This window comes from Bactrocera latifrons, unplaced genomic scaffold (genome assembly GCF_001853355.1).
Source record: "Bactrocera latifrons isolate USDA-ARS-PBARC rearing strain unplaced genomic scaffold, ASM185335v1 scaffold_37, whole genome shotgun sequence".
Taxonomy (NCBI): domain Eukaryota; kingdom Metazoa; phylum Arthropoda; class Insecta; order Diptera; family Tephritidae; genus Bactrocera; species Bactrocera latifrons.
Genome location: NW_017537012.1, coordinates 352,769 through 372,882, shown reverse-complemented (window position 1 = coordinate 372,882; position 20,114 = coordinate 352,769). Strand labels below are relative to the sequence as shown.

The window sequence follows — 20,114 nt, the reverse complement described above, 5'->3', positions numbered from 1 at the left end:
TCTATTTTTATGACTTATAATATTATACATATGGATATTGAATATCATTGTAAATTGCCTACTTAACTTATAACTGCTTACCATATACCACTAGAGTCACCGGATAAGTGCTCAGACTTGAGAGAAATTTAGTATTAAGTCTAGTAAGCATATTCGAGCCTATCGAGATGAATTTAAGCTTAGATGGAGACCAGAAAATATACGTTAGACGATGAAAAAAATCATGAGATTCAAACTTTTGCTAATATTTCTTCAACTTGAGAGCTGTGAAGCTATGTTTGGCTAAGTTTTAAAGTCTTGGGCCTAGTTTATTTTAACAGTTAAAAGCCCCATATGACCAAGAAGCGATGTAGGAAGACTACTGGATAGCTGCTTAGAACGCCGGTCTGTTGTGATATCTACAATTTCCTATATACTGGATCATAAGACCGCTAAAACTAGACAAAGTGCTTCGAGCATATCACAAATTTGTTCGAGACACCAGTTTCGGATATGTCAATAGAAAGTACAACAGGAGCTGGATCTGGTAAATTCATGTCATTTGCTTTAGTCATCACCGTTCACTCAGTACAACTTTTTCTCATAATTCCGTCCGATTTAAGGTACCCTCGTAACAAGCTGAACATACAGATTTTCGGAATGAGACTATATTAATAATCAGCGYAGAATAMCTTTTGCCAACAGGTGCAATTGAGAAGTAGCTCCTTCTCTCGACGAACAAAAATTACGCTYTACAAATYTCGCATATTTTCCGTTCTATTATACGGTGCAGAAACATGGACTATGACTAATCGAGATGAGAAAGCGCGTTGGAGCTTTTCAGAGAAAAGTCTTTAGAGCCGTTCGCATGAGCGATTCATATCGAAAAAATGGATCCATGGACTGTATGAGCTCTACGCTGACGTGGATGTAGTGAAGCACATAAAATATTCGRCTTGAGGCCCATAGTCACAGGTGGACAACGCAAACAAGGATGCCGACGCATTCAGTGAAAGGAGAAAGGGCACTTGGGATGTACAACAGACGTGTCCTCACAAGGGTTAAAGGCAACTAGTGAAGTTTTGCGTTCTCGGACCAGACCGACTCACGGTTATAGTGTCATGGAAGAATATAAATATTTGTTACATAAAAGAGTAAAATTCCAAATAACGGTAAACACGACATGTTCATACTCTCGTGCAAAAAAAAAAAATCTATCTTTAACAGTGCCAATCGTTTGGCGCATAAAAACTTGCAATGCAATTTTAATTTATGCAAAATACTTACTCATATAATTATTGCTCGCTTGCTTGCTCGTCGTAAACGAGATGCACTCGCGGCCCGCGGCATGCTGACTGGCAGCATAAGCGGATTAAGCGATTTTTTTTGCGATTTCGCCAGCAGCAGCTACCGGTCATCGCCGCTAACGTTGTTTGACTGTTTAGTCACTTACGAGTAAGTAATTATCTTCGGTTTTTCCTATTTATGTATGCATTTAATGTCGTGCTATTGTTGTGATGTTGTCCATGGACTTCGACGATTATTTTTTRCGGGCATCTTAATTCATTTCAATGAAAATATTTAATATTCATGATTATTAAAACGAATTCACAGCCGAAAGCCTTTGATGCTAGCGCTGCGTACTTTAGTTTATTTAATAATTTGTTTATTATGTAAGCTTTAATAAAATAAAATAAAATTAAAAAAAATAAAAAACGAATTCATATAGTTCTGTTATTGGCGATTTAATTGGAAGCTGAAAAGATTCTTCAATTGTGATATTACCAGAAACGTCTTTTTGTGATGTGAAAAGGTGCCAAAAAAAAATTTCACAGAACGCTTGCGGCCGCACTTAGGTTGCTGTTAGACCCATTGTGTTTCCGGGTGGTAACCGATTTGAGCTTTACCCAACTACTCGGAACATTTGGTGAATAACTTGCCTATTTTCCACCCCAGCTGACCAAGGTCTCATAAGTTGGAGCATTGGCAGCCGTGGAATATATCCCGTCTCATCCAGCTAAAGGCTTGGTCATTCGCAAAGATAATATTATAGCGTTTCACCTCCTCCGGGCATGCTCAACACCACCCCAAAATAACTTTGGGTTATGCGTTGTGCTGCTAGTGTTCTAGGCCAAGGGTTTTTGCTTTAAGCAACCCTTGAAGGGCCTGCTTTCAAGCGGGCCAGCAGGTCCGCCTTTCGTTTATTATTCCTATATGACTGGGTACCCAGATCATATTTTTTAAAACGTTCAAATTGCTGGCTTAAGACTTCTACGAACCGTTATTATGTCTATTTGTCATGAAGTATTTCCCTACTTCTAGACGAGAATTATATATTCCTCCTCTCTTTTAATATTTTCGATGTTTACTAGGTGCATAATGAGTTTCACAAGCCATCATAYATCTAAGTTGGTCCATTTTGGTCATTATTCGAAACCTGTAGAGAACGTCATTTCTAAATGGTCGTAGATAGAGTTTCACACACTTCGTGCGAGATACACAGACTTTTATGATGTCAATATATAAATATATAGTATTTGTTTTCTTATAGCACCAGTATTTCTGCTTTCTTTCATAACAAATTGCAAGATGTATGCTTTGCTGCACAAAACTCCAGTCCACATTCAACGTTTCTTTSTGATTCCACCCATTTTGCGCACGCACACCTTCGAAATGTTCGACTCCACTGTTGCCGCATGCTCGCACCACCATTTCCATCAATACCAGCAACTTTAGTAATACAATGTGGTGTTTGCTTCACCCCTCCACGCACCGGCTTGCGTTGCTGCGCTACATTAGTGTGGAACCTATAATTTTGAACATCGTAAACACGTCGTAAATTTAGTTCAAGCTAAATACTTACACCAAAGCGCAACTTTAATTCATTTCTCACTTTCTTCTTTCTTATTTGTTGTAGCGTACAAATGCAATACTGTTCAGCTCAGGCTCCGCTTCAAAGCAAACAAATGCAGAGCATTGTAAGTGAGGGTATTCGAGTCAAAAAAATAAGTTCAAACCAACAAAAAATATTCAAGACTTAAGTGCAGCGAAGTAAATAAAGGGACTCTTGACTTCACTACAAGCCTACCTACCTATATCGTTACTTACGTGGCTACCCTGTAGGAAATATAAAGCATTTTGAAATGTATTATACTAGCCGGTCTGATTTATTCCTCATTTATGATTTGATCAAAATGTCGACCAAATCGCCAACTCGATTCCGTTTGCATATCCCAACAGTGCTGGAAACCATTTAACTGGGTCATTTCTCGAAACTAATGAGCCGTCCAACTTTGCAAGCTATGTGTCCATATTTAGACTTGAAATATGAGGTGGAGCACCCGCTTGTTGGAAATGGAGTTTGTTTGCGTCAATTTCATCAAATTTCTGAAAAAGGTCAGCCAAYATCGAGTTATGCCCTCACTATTAATGTGATCGACATTTTCTGCCCCATTTCAGAAGAAATTAGGCATGATGATGCCACCATTCGGACCAAATTGTGAATTTTTGGTTATGCAATTGCCTTTCCTGAATCACACRGGGATTCSATAAACCCCAAGAGTGRCATTTTAGTTTGTTGAYGAAACCATTAAGCCAAAAACGAGTSTCATCTGAGAATATGATRTTTCGTTGAAACCGCAGACTTCTCTCAATTTTGACAGTTACATTTTCCGTCATGGCAACTTGAAATTTTTAGCTACAGGACACTCATACACATACGTTTYTTCTTCGGCGTGCTTGCATATGCCGAGTGCACCTACTTTCTTATTCTTAATTTGTGTAGCAAATGCATGTAGTGGAGCGTGCACCTCTTGACCAAGTCATGTTACCCAATTACAKCGCTACGGACAAGTGGTTCACAGTGCTTGACTGCGAAAATAAACAGAGTGAAATGCGCGAAATGAAGATTTTTTTCGCAGAATTTTTAAGCTTGGTCACAGTTTGACAATGCAGAAAAGAAAGCTGCACGTGTTGGACATTAAATGCATTATATACCATAAAATAAATATAAATACTTGCTTTTGACTGTATATATGCAGTTAGGCTTTTGCGAAAGCTTTGCAAAGAAATCTCAAATGTTTCTTACGAATTTCTTATTTGTTAATAATTTTCAAGAGCATTTGTACTATATGTTGCCTCACGGGCACTTAACGGCTGTCTATGCATTATGCAAACACTCGAAGCTATTGCTACAAGAGTCATAGACAAGAGCTTGCGAGGTACATACGAGATTTAGGAGGGGTAAACTATCGTCTCTGACAATTATGAGCGTCATATGATCAAGGAGCGGTGTAGGAACTCTACGGAATAGCTTCTTAGACCGCCGGTCTTTTGTGATATCTAAAATTTCCTGGAAATATACTGGATCATAAGACCGCTATAACTGGAAAAAGTACTTCGAGCATATCTCAAATTTGTTCGAGACACCAGTTTCGGAAATGTCAACAGAAAGTACAACAGGAGCTGGACCTAGTTGTCGATCATTTGAAATTTGTGCCTATTTCTTACAGAACATCGTGGTCACGAGCCGGCCCTAAATTCATTTTACTTGCGCTCAGTCATCATCGTTCACTCAGTACAACTTTTTCTCATAATTCCGTCCGATTTAAGGTACCCTAGTAACAAACCAAATTGTTTTTATTTTATTTAGACAACTACAACATTGAGTTTTCTCCTCCTCACTACTGATGCCCTCGTAGTTTTTGAAGTGTTTTTTACTTGCATCTCAAATATGCCTAGCTTAGTTTCATATTTATTTTGCCAATTTGTTGCAATGTTGCATGTGTTGTCGACCCCCTAAAGCTGTACAATGGCGCACAAATGTAGGCATTTTCTATGTCAACACTCCCCAGAGCAGCAGATATTTCACAGAAGACTCTTATGAATATGAATATTTTTTTATCGTGTTGCTTTGTTGTAATTCCTTAATTAGTGTTCTCTAGAGAGCGCAGTTTCTATAGAAAAACAGTAATTGAGATTTTTTCAGTGTTGCATATACGCATATACATATGTCATTTGACACTTGAGTTGGGAGTTGAATAGGGTTATATGTTGTCATTTGACTTAATTGAGTTTAGTAGAAATGTGTGTGGCACATAATTAATTTTCTAAATTTAAGAGAATAATTTTATAATTTTCTGAAATAAGTAAGATAATTTCTAAGGAAAATTAATAGTAAGCTCAAATTTTTAGACTTTACGAAATTAGGGAACGAAACAATCTCTCTTCTAAAATCATTCCTCTGACAACATTTCAATCTGGTTCTTATTATACTCATTATCTTAACTTCTGAAAATGTGATAAATTCTTAATCAGGAGTTTATATTACCACTTCTAACATAAATATTTTAACCCAAAAAGTACCCGAAAAATGTAAATTCAAGCCCCTAAGTACTTAATATTTAAACCGCAGAATCTAAGTAGAATTTTGATCGAAAAGATCAGTCAATGTGTGATATATATATTATTTYAAATTCAGGGTTAGTCCTTCTCTKATAATGATACWTCTGTATGTCAAAAATSGGTTCAATCGTGCCAATGTTTSCYTAGCACCCTCCTGTGAAAGWACACTCRATGCCCTTATGTATGGAACTCGATTTTTTTTGCATGACCACCACGGACACACTTGCAGAAGTCCTGACGCTAAACCCAATGACGGAGCCCCACTATCGGGGGAAGAAGTACGGCCCAATGATGTTGCTCGGAGTATGTTCAAAGCAGCAATCCGCCTGACTAATAACGCATATTGACTTTTTAAAGCCATTCAACCAGAAATTGGCCAGGTTTGTTAGAAARACGAAAATCATTATAACTACTATCCGATTGCGAAAAATGCTCTGGAATCTTTCGATCGGGGTAATATARATTTTTCGTTGCTAGTAAAAATCATATGCCCTAAATTATTCTTGGCTGCGATTTCATAACAAATATGTTTTTATGGCTTTTGTGTTCTCGTTTGTTTCTATTTACTATATGAGACTCTGAAATTCCACTTTTTATATTACCAATAATATACATATACATACATACACACATATATTTGCACAATTTCCTCATACACTTTTCTTTCTACTGTAATGTAAAATCGATAGTCAACGCACTTCAAATACTCTTAACAACTCTACAACTTTGATCTCTTAACACTTCTTCATCCTAAATTCGCCCTCTCAACAAAACTTACAGCACCCTYGCATTGACATAACTTAATTTTCTCTTCATCAGCTAAGCGCTCTTACTGCTAACAGTGTTACACCTGCATGTCAATGTTGCGCAAAGCGCTCGCATACATTCTTATGTGCGTGACATAAGCTGTATGCTCAGCAAGGGTATTAGCTGCGTGCTCATCATGCTTGCWTTGTATTGTTGCTGCCAAATTTTTTAATGTTCGGAGTTGACCTTCAAACTATTATGCATGTAATAATTGACAATCAAGAGTTGTGAAAGAGTTTGGAATTTGCTAGAATCGTGGAAAGCGTAGTTAAGGGAAATCAGCTGAATTATTCCAATTGAGGAATGCAATGTAACAGTAAACATATTATTTACAAGTGGTAATGAAAGTGAGTGCACGTAATTCTTGGCTGATGATATTTGTTAGAATTGGTGAAAAGTCTTTGTTTAAAGTGTTAAATAGTGTTTTTGTTTAATTTAACGTTAACATCGTTCACCAATGCAAAAATTAGCGACGGGAAAGGCGTAATGCGTTGAATTCCTCGAAATTACGWGTGTAAGTATATATTGTGCAAATTTCTTAAGTGCGTGTTCGGGTTCGTTGGGTGTACTATATACATATGCGTTCATGCGTTTCGTGGTTGGCTTATAATACATTTCTGTCTATATGCACATGAAAACGATCGATTTTTTTTATTAGGAAATTTTCTAAGGGTTTGTTCGACTAGAGATTGTATGTATCGCCTAAAACTAATCGAGATACATAGATATAGGGTTATGTTTATGTAAGTGGTTAGGTCTTTGCAGGGCTCACTAGCCTATCAGAATAACCTAATCTAACCTCTCTAGCCTCGTTATATGTAACGATCTGAGTAATGTGTGCGGTGATTTTTGCGTTGGAGAACGGTTTAAAGTGGTTCGTCTTTGGCGGTTCCAAATAGTTATTTATGTAAAATTTCAGTTAGATGTCTCAAAAATTTATAGATATTTCAAAAATTGATAGATATCTCAAAAATTGAGGGACCGATAGACGAACATGCTGATCGTTTAAATATACCAATTCATATACTTTACAGGGGAAACTCTTCTTCCGGGTGTTAAAAACTTCGTGAAAAACTTTAGATGCAGCCTTGTTCAGGGAATAAAAATTTTTACCTYGAAGTTAGAAATATTTTAGCGAAACACCATTCCAACGAAAAACAATATTTTAGATTCAACTTGTTCAGGATATAAAAATTTCTACCTTAAGGTCAACAGAATAATTAGCCAAAAAAGCTCTAATGCTTCGCAGTCGGTAGGATTCGAACCTACGCTCCCAGAGGGAATCTGATTTCTAGTCAGACGCCTTAACCGCTCGGCCACGACTGCCTTTTAAAATCTCCAGCGAAATATGCCTACATCAACGAATTTGAAGATGAAAACTTTATGCTAAAGAGCAGAAATAAAAAATAATCACTGATAAAAGGCAAAACAACAAAAAAAAATTTTTATTCATAAAAATGTTTATAAAATGTATGCAGATATATGCTGTGGTGGCGATAAGAAATATGTAAATTGCTGTCATACATATGTACGCGTACATAATTAGTTTATTTACTGAATATATTCATACATACTGATGTATGTATGGGCGTTGCTTGCGCTGCGCGTGTGCTGGCTAAGTGGTATTTAGACTTCAGATTAGATAAATATGCACTTGAATGTTAAAATCGCAAAGTGTTGGCGGGGTTAGTAGTGTTGTTGGTGGTAGTCAAGTGGATTTTTGCAATTTTTTTTTATGTTGCAGTGAAAGATTTTTATGAATGAGTGAAGTATTTTTCAGCAAAATATCAGCGATTGATAATGTCGTTAAGTCAAAGGTGATTAGATAAACGTAAATTTTAAATAATATGGGTAAAAATTTTAATAAAATTAAAATACAGGAAGCCAAGAATTATCTCATTTATACTTACAAATTGCTGGTGAGGCAAGCGCACACAGATACAGCCGAGAATTGCCAACATTTAATGACTTTGCTTTGCACTCGTACATTGTTAACACTTCATTAAATCGTTGTGGTGAAAAAACGAATAAAATAAAAAAAAAACTTCAGCAGAATTGATGGCAATATTATTACTGCGCTGGCAATCTTTCAATGCCGCTGTGGCATTGTCACAATGTTGCATGGAATGTGTCGCCTGTRACACCTGATGGCTATGACGTTGCTGCTGACTATGACGTCGCTGRCTTGGCAAACTATTGTTTGTGTAACCAGCAATATAAAAAGTACTTTGTGGCTATTGTGGCAATTACCAGTGATTATAATGTGGACTCGCTGCTTCACCGTCTAGCTAATTCAGCTATCTGCACTGGTGACTGCGCACGGTTGATTGCTTGGTTGACTGCATGGGCGATTGACTGCCGCAACAAATAACTTACGACTGACTGATCGGTCCTCAGAATAGTACCTGTACTCTATTTGTAGCAACACTGTGTGCTGTGGTATTTACTAGTTCTGGAGTTTTGCTGGCGAATTCTCGCTTAGCATTAAAATTGCATCTAATTTTTTCTCATATTCTTAAGTTCTCCTTTTCTTCATTTTTCAGTGCTTCTCTGCTGGGTTGAGATCGGACACAATCAAGAGCTGGTAAGTGTTGCAATGCTCGCACATTTTCTTTAACGAAATTGTTGTAATTTATTTAAACTCCWCTACCGCGACCATAATTGCTAGATGTAATTAAAAATAACTCAATAATTATGAACTGCATTACTACTACAATATGTAGTTATAGCAACATGAATTTAACTTGAAGTTGTAATTAAGTGGTACACAGTGTTACCAATTTAATTATTATAATTACCATTCCCAGCACCATTATATTTTCATAATTATCGCCATTACTCCAACCGTTTTCTCACCATATATATAACCAAAGGATTTTTAAGGCTTTTGCCATAATTGCTATCGATATAATTTTAATAAAATAAACCATAACTAGAACAATTACCACTACTATATAATTATCAGTACCATTTTTTATTTTTGTAATCGTCATTACACCTGGCACCGTTTCTTTCACTGACAGGTTATATTCATTGKACTTTTCGTACTACAAATCAAGTTCATTACCAGTACAATACAATTTTTGGTTTTTTTTYCAGTACTGTAATCATTACAATTCTCATAACTGAATTCATACAATTTTTGCTATTTTTAACCAAACAATGCTTCCGAATAATGGAATAATGATGCTAATCCCTTGGACATACATTTGTCTTCATATTTTCATTAATAATGCGTAATTGTTAAAATTTCCATTAACATTACTGTAATCATTACTCTCAGATATAACCATTTAATTTTCATTACCCTTGTCATAACTGTTGTGAGTGGAATTACAATTTGCCATTACCATTACAATATAATCATTGTTAGTTTTAACCAAATAATGGCCTTTATCACTAACATTAGCATCTAATTGGTTATTAGTAATGTAAATGCTGATTCGCTGGACAAATATTGGCATTGATATTTTCATTACCATTACTGTAATCTTTACAAACTGTTTACTTTCAATTATACAACTATTTAATTTTCATTACCATCGTCATAATTGTTTTATGTGGAGTCATTACAATTATGATTACTTTCAAACGAAACTATTTAATTTTCATTACTCATAACAAAATATGTTAATATTTTCACTAAAATTACTGTAATCATTACAATTACCATTACTTTAGTAATTACAGATGGTGCCATTAAGAAAACCCTACCAAATACCATTACTATGCATAACTAAAATGTAACTATTTTTTTAACAATTCCTTCATGAAATCAGAAGCTACTTAGTTATTAAAATAGTAAACTGTTTCAGTTTTTTTTTTAAGCAAATATTTGAAAAATTATAGAAACTTATCATGGAGGGCTTATTTCAGCACATGAAGAGAACTCTGATCACATACATAGGTAACATTTCTTGATATTGAAAATCTTTATGTTTCCTTAAAAAGAGCGTAAGTGACTTGTTTTCTTGTTTTTGCAAATAAGTAGACTTACATACTATTGGTCTAAGCAGAGATATAGAGTTTAAATATATTTTCAAATGGGCCGCAATGAAATGCTGTACACCTACCGCCAGAGAAAATTTCGCTGTTCATCACGGACAACATTGTACGTCTTTCTCAGGTTGCTGCATGGCCTATTTGGTTGTTAAAAGGCTTGGAGACAACGATACTTGGTAGGATGGTGCCAAAAACGTACATATTCATAATCATAAGCAGCCGTTTAAGAGCCTGCCAGATCCATATACGTCAAGCCTTGACAGCATAGCACGATTTGTCAAACACTTGTAAAGCCAATGTATGGGAATGTGCGGCAAGAATCAGCGTGAGCGCACTGCAGTGCTATTACGCCACCGCAGGCGGTCTTAATTTGTCGCCACACACACATATCTTACTGCCACATTTTTCCGCCTTTATTTTTATTTGCTTTTCATTTGGAAAAAATGCCATAACGATTTGAACACTAATTAGAACGTGTCAGACTCTTTAAAGATCACATTCTAGCATTACGCCGAGCATATTTCGTCTGATTGATTGCCTTAATGGGCATGCGTAGCATGTACTGGCTATGGTACTTGTATAATTTAGCATAAGTAATGCTAGTTATGCCAATTAAGAGTAGATCAATATATATATATATATTTATGACTTTTAATTATGTAAGCGCGCCGATAATGGCATAAGGACCTAATTAGGCGCTGACAATAACGCATTCATATATGTATATGTGTGTGTGTGTGTGTTTATATGTATTTTAGCATTTATTAAAGTCCCACGTGACGGCATGCGAACGCATATAAATGCTTATTACATATGAATGTTGGCAATGCGTGGCAAATCGCACGCTCAGCACTGACTTTTTATGCGCTGGCGAGTGATACACATATGTATGTTTGTATTGTTGGCGTTGTTTTTCTCCATTGGCCACTTGGACATTCATAGCAGCGACCTAGTCACTCAGCGGCAATTTCCAACCGACTGTGCCATATTGGGCACCTGCATTCTTAGAGTAAATTATTAGTTTTCATATTTATGAATGTTTTGTTGTTGGCGCGTTTGCAGTRCGCTTGCGCATGTGTTGGCCGCGTATCCGCAATAAAAATGCCGGTCAATCAACGCTTGTGCAATTGCGCATATATATTCGTATATGCATTTGTTGCAAGTGTTGCGAAAAATCGGCAAAGACAACAAYTTTTGCCACTGACACACACGCTCAACTAAATCGCCGCCGATAATAATAGTAATAGTTTTAATGACACTACGAAATGCCTGCGTACGCAGTTAACGTTACGCGAGCCGCACGACACACGGCGCAAAAGGGTGCGGCAACGCGCTGTTGCCTCATCAGCGGCGTCATTGTCGTGGCGTTGTCAGCGTCTTAACGACAAACGCAACGTCATTGCCAATTGCTGGTGTTGCTCTAACTTGTTACTTGCCGCACTTTGTTGCTGTAAGGCTTTATTTTATTTTTTTTTTATTTGGCTGTGGCATGCAACACACGCACGCACTTGCTGCAGCGCGTCGCCTGCCATGTACGCGCATCCGCCTTTGCGAAATTCTTGAAGCGAACAATAGCGATTGACAGCAATTGTATTGCATGTCACGTTGCTGTTGTTGGCACATGGCTGCKTTAMTGTTKTTGCTGCGCGCATTCACACATGCACACACGCATGTATGAACTTGGCTGGCTGACTGCTGCTTGCTTGCCCCGCGCGCGTTAATGATAATGACGCGGCACTCGCGTTGCAACGCTGTTGGGATGCGCGCATGCGCGGCAAGCGTCATGCGCAAATAACGAAAATCTCTTTGCAAATGTTAGATTGTTTCGCGCCATTTGTTGTTGCTGCAGACACTATTGTCTCCCATTTCCTTATGATCATACGAAAACTGAGGTGCCACAATGCATTCACCTTGTCAAATCGTGAAAAAAATTTACTCATGAAAAATTTTTGTGTCTTTTGAAAAAAAAAGATGAAAAAACTGCAACGATTTTGCAAAACAACAACAATGGCGCACTAATTACGCTGTGCGTCTTATCAAACGCCATTCTGTCTGTAAGCCGTTGGCAATAAAAATAGACGTCAAAGTCACATAGCGCGCCGCACACTTCGACTTTATATGTAAGGGCATATAAAATGGCAGTTAAGAGTAGATAACGGTGCTTCTGTAAATGAAAATAGCATAGAAAGAAATCACCGTTTTCCAGGTCGCTCCTTTAAGAAGCTCTCTTCATAGTATATGCTGCAGTGCGTCAGTCGTGGTCATAATAGGTCTTCTGTCGATCAAATCGTACGACTTAATCAAATGAGGTCTGCGTTGAAACACGTATAAGTGAATCCAAGCTCACTAAAATTGTTTTGCCGAAACCTGCTCTCTGAAATGTATAAGTCTTGAAATTTATTGCTTCCTGTTCTGGCGTTACTACACCAGGCTTTGTTTAGAAAAGATTGTCTGCCATATTCACCTTAAGCACCGATGAAATATTTCTGCGGTCTGCCACCACCAGTYTTTTCCCAAAAGTTTGGCAGCTTCCTTCACCCATGTCAACCAGGGTTTAWCATCGATTCCCACGACAATCGGGTCGGACTCGGATTTCAACCGGCTAAGGTCCATACCTCGAAATTACTTCAGGCATCTTTTTTGCCGCTCCAACAACAAGGGGCCATTATTGCATTTCAGTATTTYCACAGCGTCTTTCACGMTGTTTGAGCTGATATTCCAGCCTACTTCATTTCTCCATTGATCTTCGGGTCATCAGTTGTAAGATTTCATCGTTAAGAAGAAAAAGGTTATGGAATCGTCACTGGCGATCACTTTTGCAAGCCTGTATTTGCTTAAATCTGCTTCWTATGTTATTTTACCATCGCGCCGAAACACAATATCGGAATGCCAGAGGAATTTTACGAAAGCTTTATTTTCTGAACGGCGCGGCTCTTACTTCAGTGATCAGACGACCACTTGTGATCCTTTTTTTTATAGATCTTTCATTTATCCATATTTCKTATCAAGATTCCGATGGAATGAATATTTTCACCTTCGACGCAGCTTTATTTTCTGAAAGGCGTGTTCGCTACTTCGGCAAAACCCAGACTATATTTTCGTAACACAACTAAAACCTGCTCCTTTCTTCAATTAACGGCACCAGCGAGTTTATTAAGCCGCAATATATGTCTTATAGGAGTGTAAATTATTTTAATGTCGAGCGTTTAATATAATATATTTTTTTTTTCTGCTTTACGCCACAGCGCGAATTTTCACCTCCCTMTCGGGGCTGCACTTATGTACATATGCGACGTTCCTGTGAAGCCTGAACTGAATTCTATGAACGAGTTCTTGTCGGCGAAACAACAACATAAACTTATCTTTCCAACTGCCAACGTGAGATGACGGTCACCAGCGCTTTAAGACCAGGCTCCACATAGCGCTTGACAGATACAAGGCTTAGGCAACAACATAGGTACATACCTATACGTTGTTGCAATGTTGCACTTTGCGCCAGACGCGCATGCCTGCATACATATATACATACGTTTAGCAAGTAACTACTTCATTTGTAGTGCAGTTTCTTTTTCTACCAACAACTAGCGGCCATTTGGCTGGTTTTCTTGGCGTTTTTCATGATTTATGATGGGCAAAATTAAAGTTGTTGTGTTGACGTGAAATTGCATTAAATTAGAAAAGAAGGTGTGATGCTGTTGGTGGCGGTGGCGGGTCGCAGGACGCTGTTGTTGTTGCTACATTTCGCTTTGCGGTTGCATGCCGTTGCTACAGTTGACGACTGTACCAGCAGCAAATGAAATTGTACTAACATTATTTTTTAATATTACCMTTACACACACRTGCATGCATATGTATATATATTTGACCGATTATTGCCAATCTATTAAATATATGAAACACGTTCTTGCCGCACATTTCTYGCACAGAAACGGCTATTAGTTAGGCACCCATGCAACGCGGGCTTAAGACTACTTAGATATATACACATACTCGTATATACCGACAGTATACACTATGCACAAAAAGTATGCGCTTGTGTATCGGCTCATAAGGCCAGCTGACTTTGCTTTTGTGCTTGTGCCGACCAGGCATGCAATTTCTGTAGTTTTTATTGTTGTAAACCGACAAGCATTTGTATATACATATATTTAGGTGAGCACCTCGACGGTTACTCAATTTCTAATCAAAGTGCAATTTAGCCACATAGACTGATTAAGTAACTAAGCATTAACTGCAAAAGGTGCATGGAATGCATAGCACGAATGGCGCGAATTCGATTGCAAATTCTTCAGATGGTGTGGTGTATACTCGTTAGCGTTTACAAAAAAAATCTAATTAAATAATGTGGAAAATAAAATGGTTTTTAATTGGTATTGCGGCGATACTCTTTTTGGACGCCATGCCACTTAAAGGGACTACGTAGTTGTTATATTTGGGGTCGCACTACATAAGTAGCGGCTAACTCTTTAGGATAGCTAGCGGTCGAAATTTCGTCATTTCGTAAACGAATGAGGTTAAATAGATTCAGCATTCACGCTTTTCCGATTCTAAAAGCTGTTAAGTACAGTCTCTCGGTTTCATTCCAAAAGTTAGTGCATTCCGAAAGAATCCGATATACGCTTCGCTTTTTCTTTGATTCTTTCTAAAAATTTTTGTTATCATTTTGATTCTTATTCATCTTCTTTGGCACTAGAACCCTGTGACGGTCTGAGCTGAGAATATAAAACATAGAGTAAATAACATAAGCAGTTGCTGAAGGCCAGTTATTACAAAAGTTAGCACTTTAAAAATATTCCAGCTTAACCTTCTCTTTTCCGTGGATTTCTTTTAAAAACTCGTATCATTTGCTGCTTCCCTTCTTTGGTACTAAAATTGTGGCTCGGTCTAGGCCGACAATTCAATACTTCGCCACTTGCTTCTATCTTTAACGCGGTCACGCCAGTTCTWYATACCAAGTGCAGACAGGCCGCTAGGTGCACAATAGACATAAGAGCGCGGTGCAATCCTTATCTATCTATCTATGGACTCTTGAAAAGTTCCAAGAAGATCCGATGCTTTSGAGTACATTTTCGTTCGGCTATGAGGACATTTCTGGCTCAGTGGGTATGAAARCAAAGAAAAATTGCTACATTYGGGACGAAGAGTATCCTAAACAGATTCAAGAGCTGTCATTTCATCCAGAAAAAATTACGTTTTTTGTGGTTTGTAGGCCGGTGGTATCGTCGGTCCATATACCTTTAAAAATGATGCCGGTGAGATCGTTACTGTCAATGGCGCCCGTTATCAAGCCATGCTAACCACCTATTTGATGTCTGAAATTGAAGATCGTGATCTTGACGACACTTGGTTTCAATAGGTCGGCGCCTCTTCCCACGCATCATATCAATCAATGGATTTATTGAAAGAACACTTTGGTGAGCAGACAATWTCACGTCTTGGGCCGGTCGATTGGCCACCAAGATCGTGGGATATCAGTACGTTGTACTTTTTCCTGTGAGGATATGTAATCCCGCTTCGATTCAGATCGAACGAGTCTTCGAAAATTGGACTCAACGGGGCTAAAATTTGAAAGGGATAATCTAATAATTGACTCTTAACTCAACTAGACCCGATAAAGTCACTCTATTTGATTTTATCAAAAAATGGCTCGTTCGCCATGATCTATGCTGCCTCCATTAATTTTACAAACTCACGCTGCGCTCACATGTTTCTTAGCCAGTTTATAATCTATTTATATTTTATACGCCGATTATGGGCTTTATTTCTCTAGCCCAGCTTAACTAATACAATMTATTTCCTTATTCGGAGCACAATTTTTCTTTGCATTTGACTTTGACTTAAATCTGGCTTAGAGCCTTGTCTTGGTTTAGATCTACTTGCTACTTTCATATAAGGTATATGGCGAATAAGAGTCACTTATGGCAGCGCAMCGTCCATTAGGGTATTACAGCTAATACTAAGCAATAAAGATTTAGTTAAGTACAATTTTTACTCTCATCCCTCTCTTTGGTCGCTCACGCTCAGTTATTTGTAGGTTATGGTTTATGATTTTGAACAGGTTTAAACAGATATGCATAACTCTAGATGAACGCGTGTAATAATCTTTAATGGCTAGAAATGGCTTTGCCTTTTTTGTAGCCTTAAGTCCTTTCTAGACTGGCACAGACTACAAACTTGCTTCAGTGCTGAAAGACTTAAGTAAATGCAGCAAAAGTTTAATGCTGTCGCACACCGATTATATAAAGAATGGACGTGTCTTAATTATGTGTATGTCCGCGTATTATTACTTATGAATATGAATGAGAGTAACAAGCCTAGCTTAACATGGCGTTATAATGAAGTGTCAGCTTGTCAATGTTGCATGCTGCTGGCAAATCTTTTAACATCTAGTAACAACAACTAATGCTGTCTTAGACTCGTATGTATTTGCTGGTTTTGCTTTTCTTGTCACTTAGACTYTCCTTTATTGTTATCAGCAATTTATTATTTATCTTGTCTGCTTAGTATTTTGTCTTTTGTCTACGCATTTGTGTTAATTCAATTGTCCTTGGACACTTGTGCTCTGTGTGGTGTTCGTCAAAGTGGAGAAGCTGCGAAGAGTAGGAAATGGGACAGCTACAAAAGCTGGAAATGAAAACGTCTTTATGTTTGATAATAATATAATATAATGAGGTCTGCGGTAAGGATGTGTCGAAGGTTTCGCAAGCATTATTTTTTGGTAAGCATTCTATAATAAAACCCCACACGAAGCTAAGCAAACTTTTTCAAAATGTGCATATATGTATGTAGTTGAAAATATTTCTTACTTCTTTATTGGCGTAAACACCTCTTACGCGTTTATAGACGAGTTTACAACAGCAGTCTGTTTTCTTCTTTTCATTGGTTTTTTTTTTCTACATAGCCGTGGGGAGAGATGATTCGTAGGGAGGATTATTTTTATTTAGAAAAGCCAGGCACATGAATACTAAACGTTTGATAAATGTTCTATTAGGCTTTGCGAAAAAAATGTGAAATATCAAAGTGTATCAAAAACTGGCGGTCAGAAAATGCTGGAACCTTTTATGTCTACTTGAGTGTTCGAGTAATTAACGGCTGAGCTTTTGAAAGCCAGCGGAGGGCAATTCTATCCGGGTACGCAGTTGATATTTATACCATAGGCCTTAACCACAGAGCCGGAAGCAAATGAGTAGCAGATCACTTTCTCGATGATTAAAAGGACGATATCGAGCTGAGATGAGAAATCGCTTGGAGCCTTTGAGTGGAGTGTTCTCCACAAGATTTTTGAAGCTGTCCGCGTGGCCGGGTGAATATCGAAGAATATGAAACCACGACTCTACAGTTCAGCTGGTGGATCCTTGCAAAGGATAGAGGAAACTGGCGAAGTTTTGCGTTCTCGGCTAGAACCCACCCACATTTGGAGTGCCAAAGAMGAAGAATACTAGTACTTCTCATCCCTTAAAGAATCATCGAAAGTACCTGTAATAATTCATTGCTTTCTGTAATGTTTGAAGTATTTCTGCATAGTCGAGCTTCTTGTGATTTGAGATTCGCAATAAATAAGTAAATGAAACTTGATTTTTTAATACGCTTTTATTAGCTTCACTTGTATGTATGTATGTATGTATGTATGTATGTATATATGTATGTATATATGTATGTATGTATGTTTGTAACTTTTTAAGTGGTACTGAAACGTAGAATATTTTAATACGCTTTTTTAGTAGCTTCACTTGTATGTATGTATGTATGTATGTTTGTAACTTTTTTAAGTGGTACTGAAACGTAGAATATTTGAGCGACACTGTAGGCGACAGTAAGTTTAAGCAGCTCACCAAAAATATGCAACATCTATATAAAACTAGTTTTGGCGACATTTGAGTAGCATATGTATATATATGTATACTGAAATATACATATGTATATCCTTAAAGAAAGTATACTTTATATATGTATACTGAAATATACATATGTATATCCTTAAAGAAAGTATACTTTATATATGTATACTGAAATATACATATGTATATGTTGTACAGTAGATCATGCAGTAATTTATCTGGGCTCTCGACTGTTTGCTGCTGGACAAGCTTATGTAGCACTTAGTCGTTGTAGATCTTTGGACGGAATTCGAATTGAAGAACTAGACTGTTCAAAGTTGACAGGTAAAACCCCACGTAACAGTGAAGCTTTAGAAGAAATGATTCGATTAAGAAATAATAATTATTGAAGTCGTCAATAGAACTTGGTCGCAAATAATATAATATAACAATCAGTCAATGAAAGGTTACGAGTAGATATTAAATGCTGTCTAATTATCGATTTACTTAACCAATACAACATGTCATAYATAGTTCATATTTTAACAAATTTAGGGTTTCTCACATCAAACTAAAAAATTAAAAATAAATATAGTTTAAAAAAACTAAAAAAACACGCTTTTAAAGCATATCAAACTAAAAAGTGAAAAATAATTCTTTGTATAAACTAACAATAATAATGAAGGAAAAATTCTTGGATTATTGTGAGAAAAGCGTGGAGTGCTTTGTGACATATTTTTCATACATCGAGCATTCCACGCTATTTTCACAATAATCCAAGAATTTTTCCTTCATTATTATTGTTAGTTTATACAAAGAATTATTTTTCACTTTTTAGTTTGATATGCTTTAAAAGCGTGTTTTTTAGTTTTTTTAAACTATATTTATTCTTCTTCAAGGGCAATCGGTTTGATTGAAGAAGTAATAGTTTGGGTGTTTCATTAAGATTTAAAGGGCTCCCTTAAATGAATGCGCTGAACATGATTTTCATAAATACAACTGATTTGTGCTTGCTTTGATATAAGGAGTGCATAGCTTGAGAGATCAGAAATTCTCCTGCTTAGTTGAATTTATTTYTAGTCTAGAAGATGTTAGGTGATCTCTTGGTCAACATGTCTACTACATATCTACTTTCATAATAATAATGAAGAAGAAAGAGCGCTCTAATTGGTTTTTTTGACGCTTTGGCATTCAGCGATTTATTCAGACATGTTTTTCTTTGCATACGCCTTATTTAAAAATCGAGTTCACTGAACATAATTTTTTTTTTTTTTTAATTTTTTGGAAATATTTACCAGAGCAATAATTATTTCCTTGATACTTTTGCTTTCTATGTACAGTCATCGCGTGATATTTTATTTCATTTCATAAATTTTTTAACGAATACCAAAGTCCGTGACAAATTACTGCTTCCAGCCGCACCTTCGAGTAAATGTAGTAAATTCGTATCGGCAACGCTCTGTCTATCACTGTACCACGAAAAGGTAGTAATTTCAATGAATTATAATTAATTTACGTCGCTGTCAATACAAAAAAATGCCATATGCAGACTGGCGAAAAGTTTTAATGAAGCAATAAAATGTATCAAATCAATCCGGCGACGCGCCCAAAGTACGAAACGGCATAAACGAAAAACGAACCAGAAAAAATTGCGCGCAAAGAGTGCGAATGCAAGCAAAAACGTGTACATAAAGCAAACCAGAAAAGGAATTAGCGTGCAAAATAATATATAAAACCACAATATTATCCGTACGAACATGCTAACCGCAAGCAAGACAACGATGGCACAACAACAAAATGCGAAGCTGCTGGCTGAGATCCGGTTTTATTTTTGAGCTGAAAATCTGCAAGAATGTTTTTGCACGATTTGCTTTACGCTTTAATTTCTTGCGTGTGCGTAAAATTTTTTATTTTTTACTTTAATTCAATTTGTTTTTTTTTGAATTTTTATTGCCTGCAAACTCGTGCCACAGACACGCATTAAGTTTTCTGAGTAGAATGTTGTTGTAAGTGGTTTAGGTTTTAAGTATTGAGTTTCCACAGCAAACAATGCTAAATACTGTTTGGCAATATTTTTTTCATGGAAAAGTAGCTAGATATTTGAGA

At 36.9% G+C, this 20,114-nt stretch overlaps 1 non-coding gene across 1 annotated transcript; it reads right to left on the bottom strand.

The window, feature by feature from the left end:
* Positions 1–7,433: 7,433 nt before the first annotated feature.
* Positions 7,434–7,515, bottom strand: Trnas-aga. Its single transcript has one exon. It is a non-coding gene; the product is annotated as a tRNA-Ser (tRNA).
* Between the last annotated feature and the right edge of the window lie 12,599 nt (positions 7,516–20,114).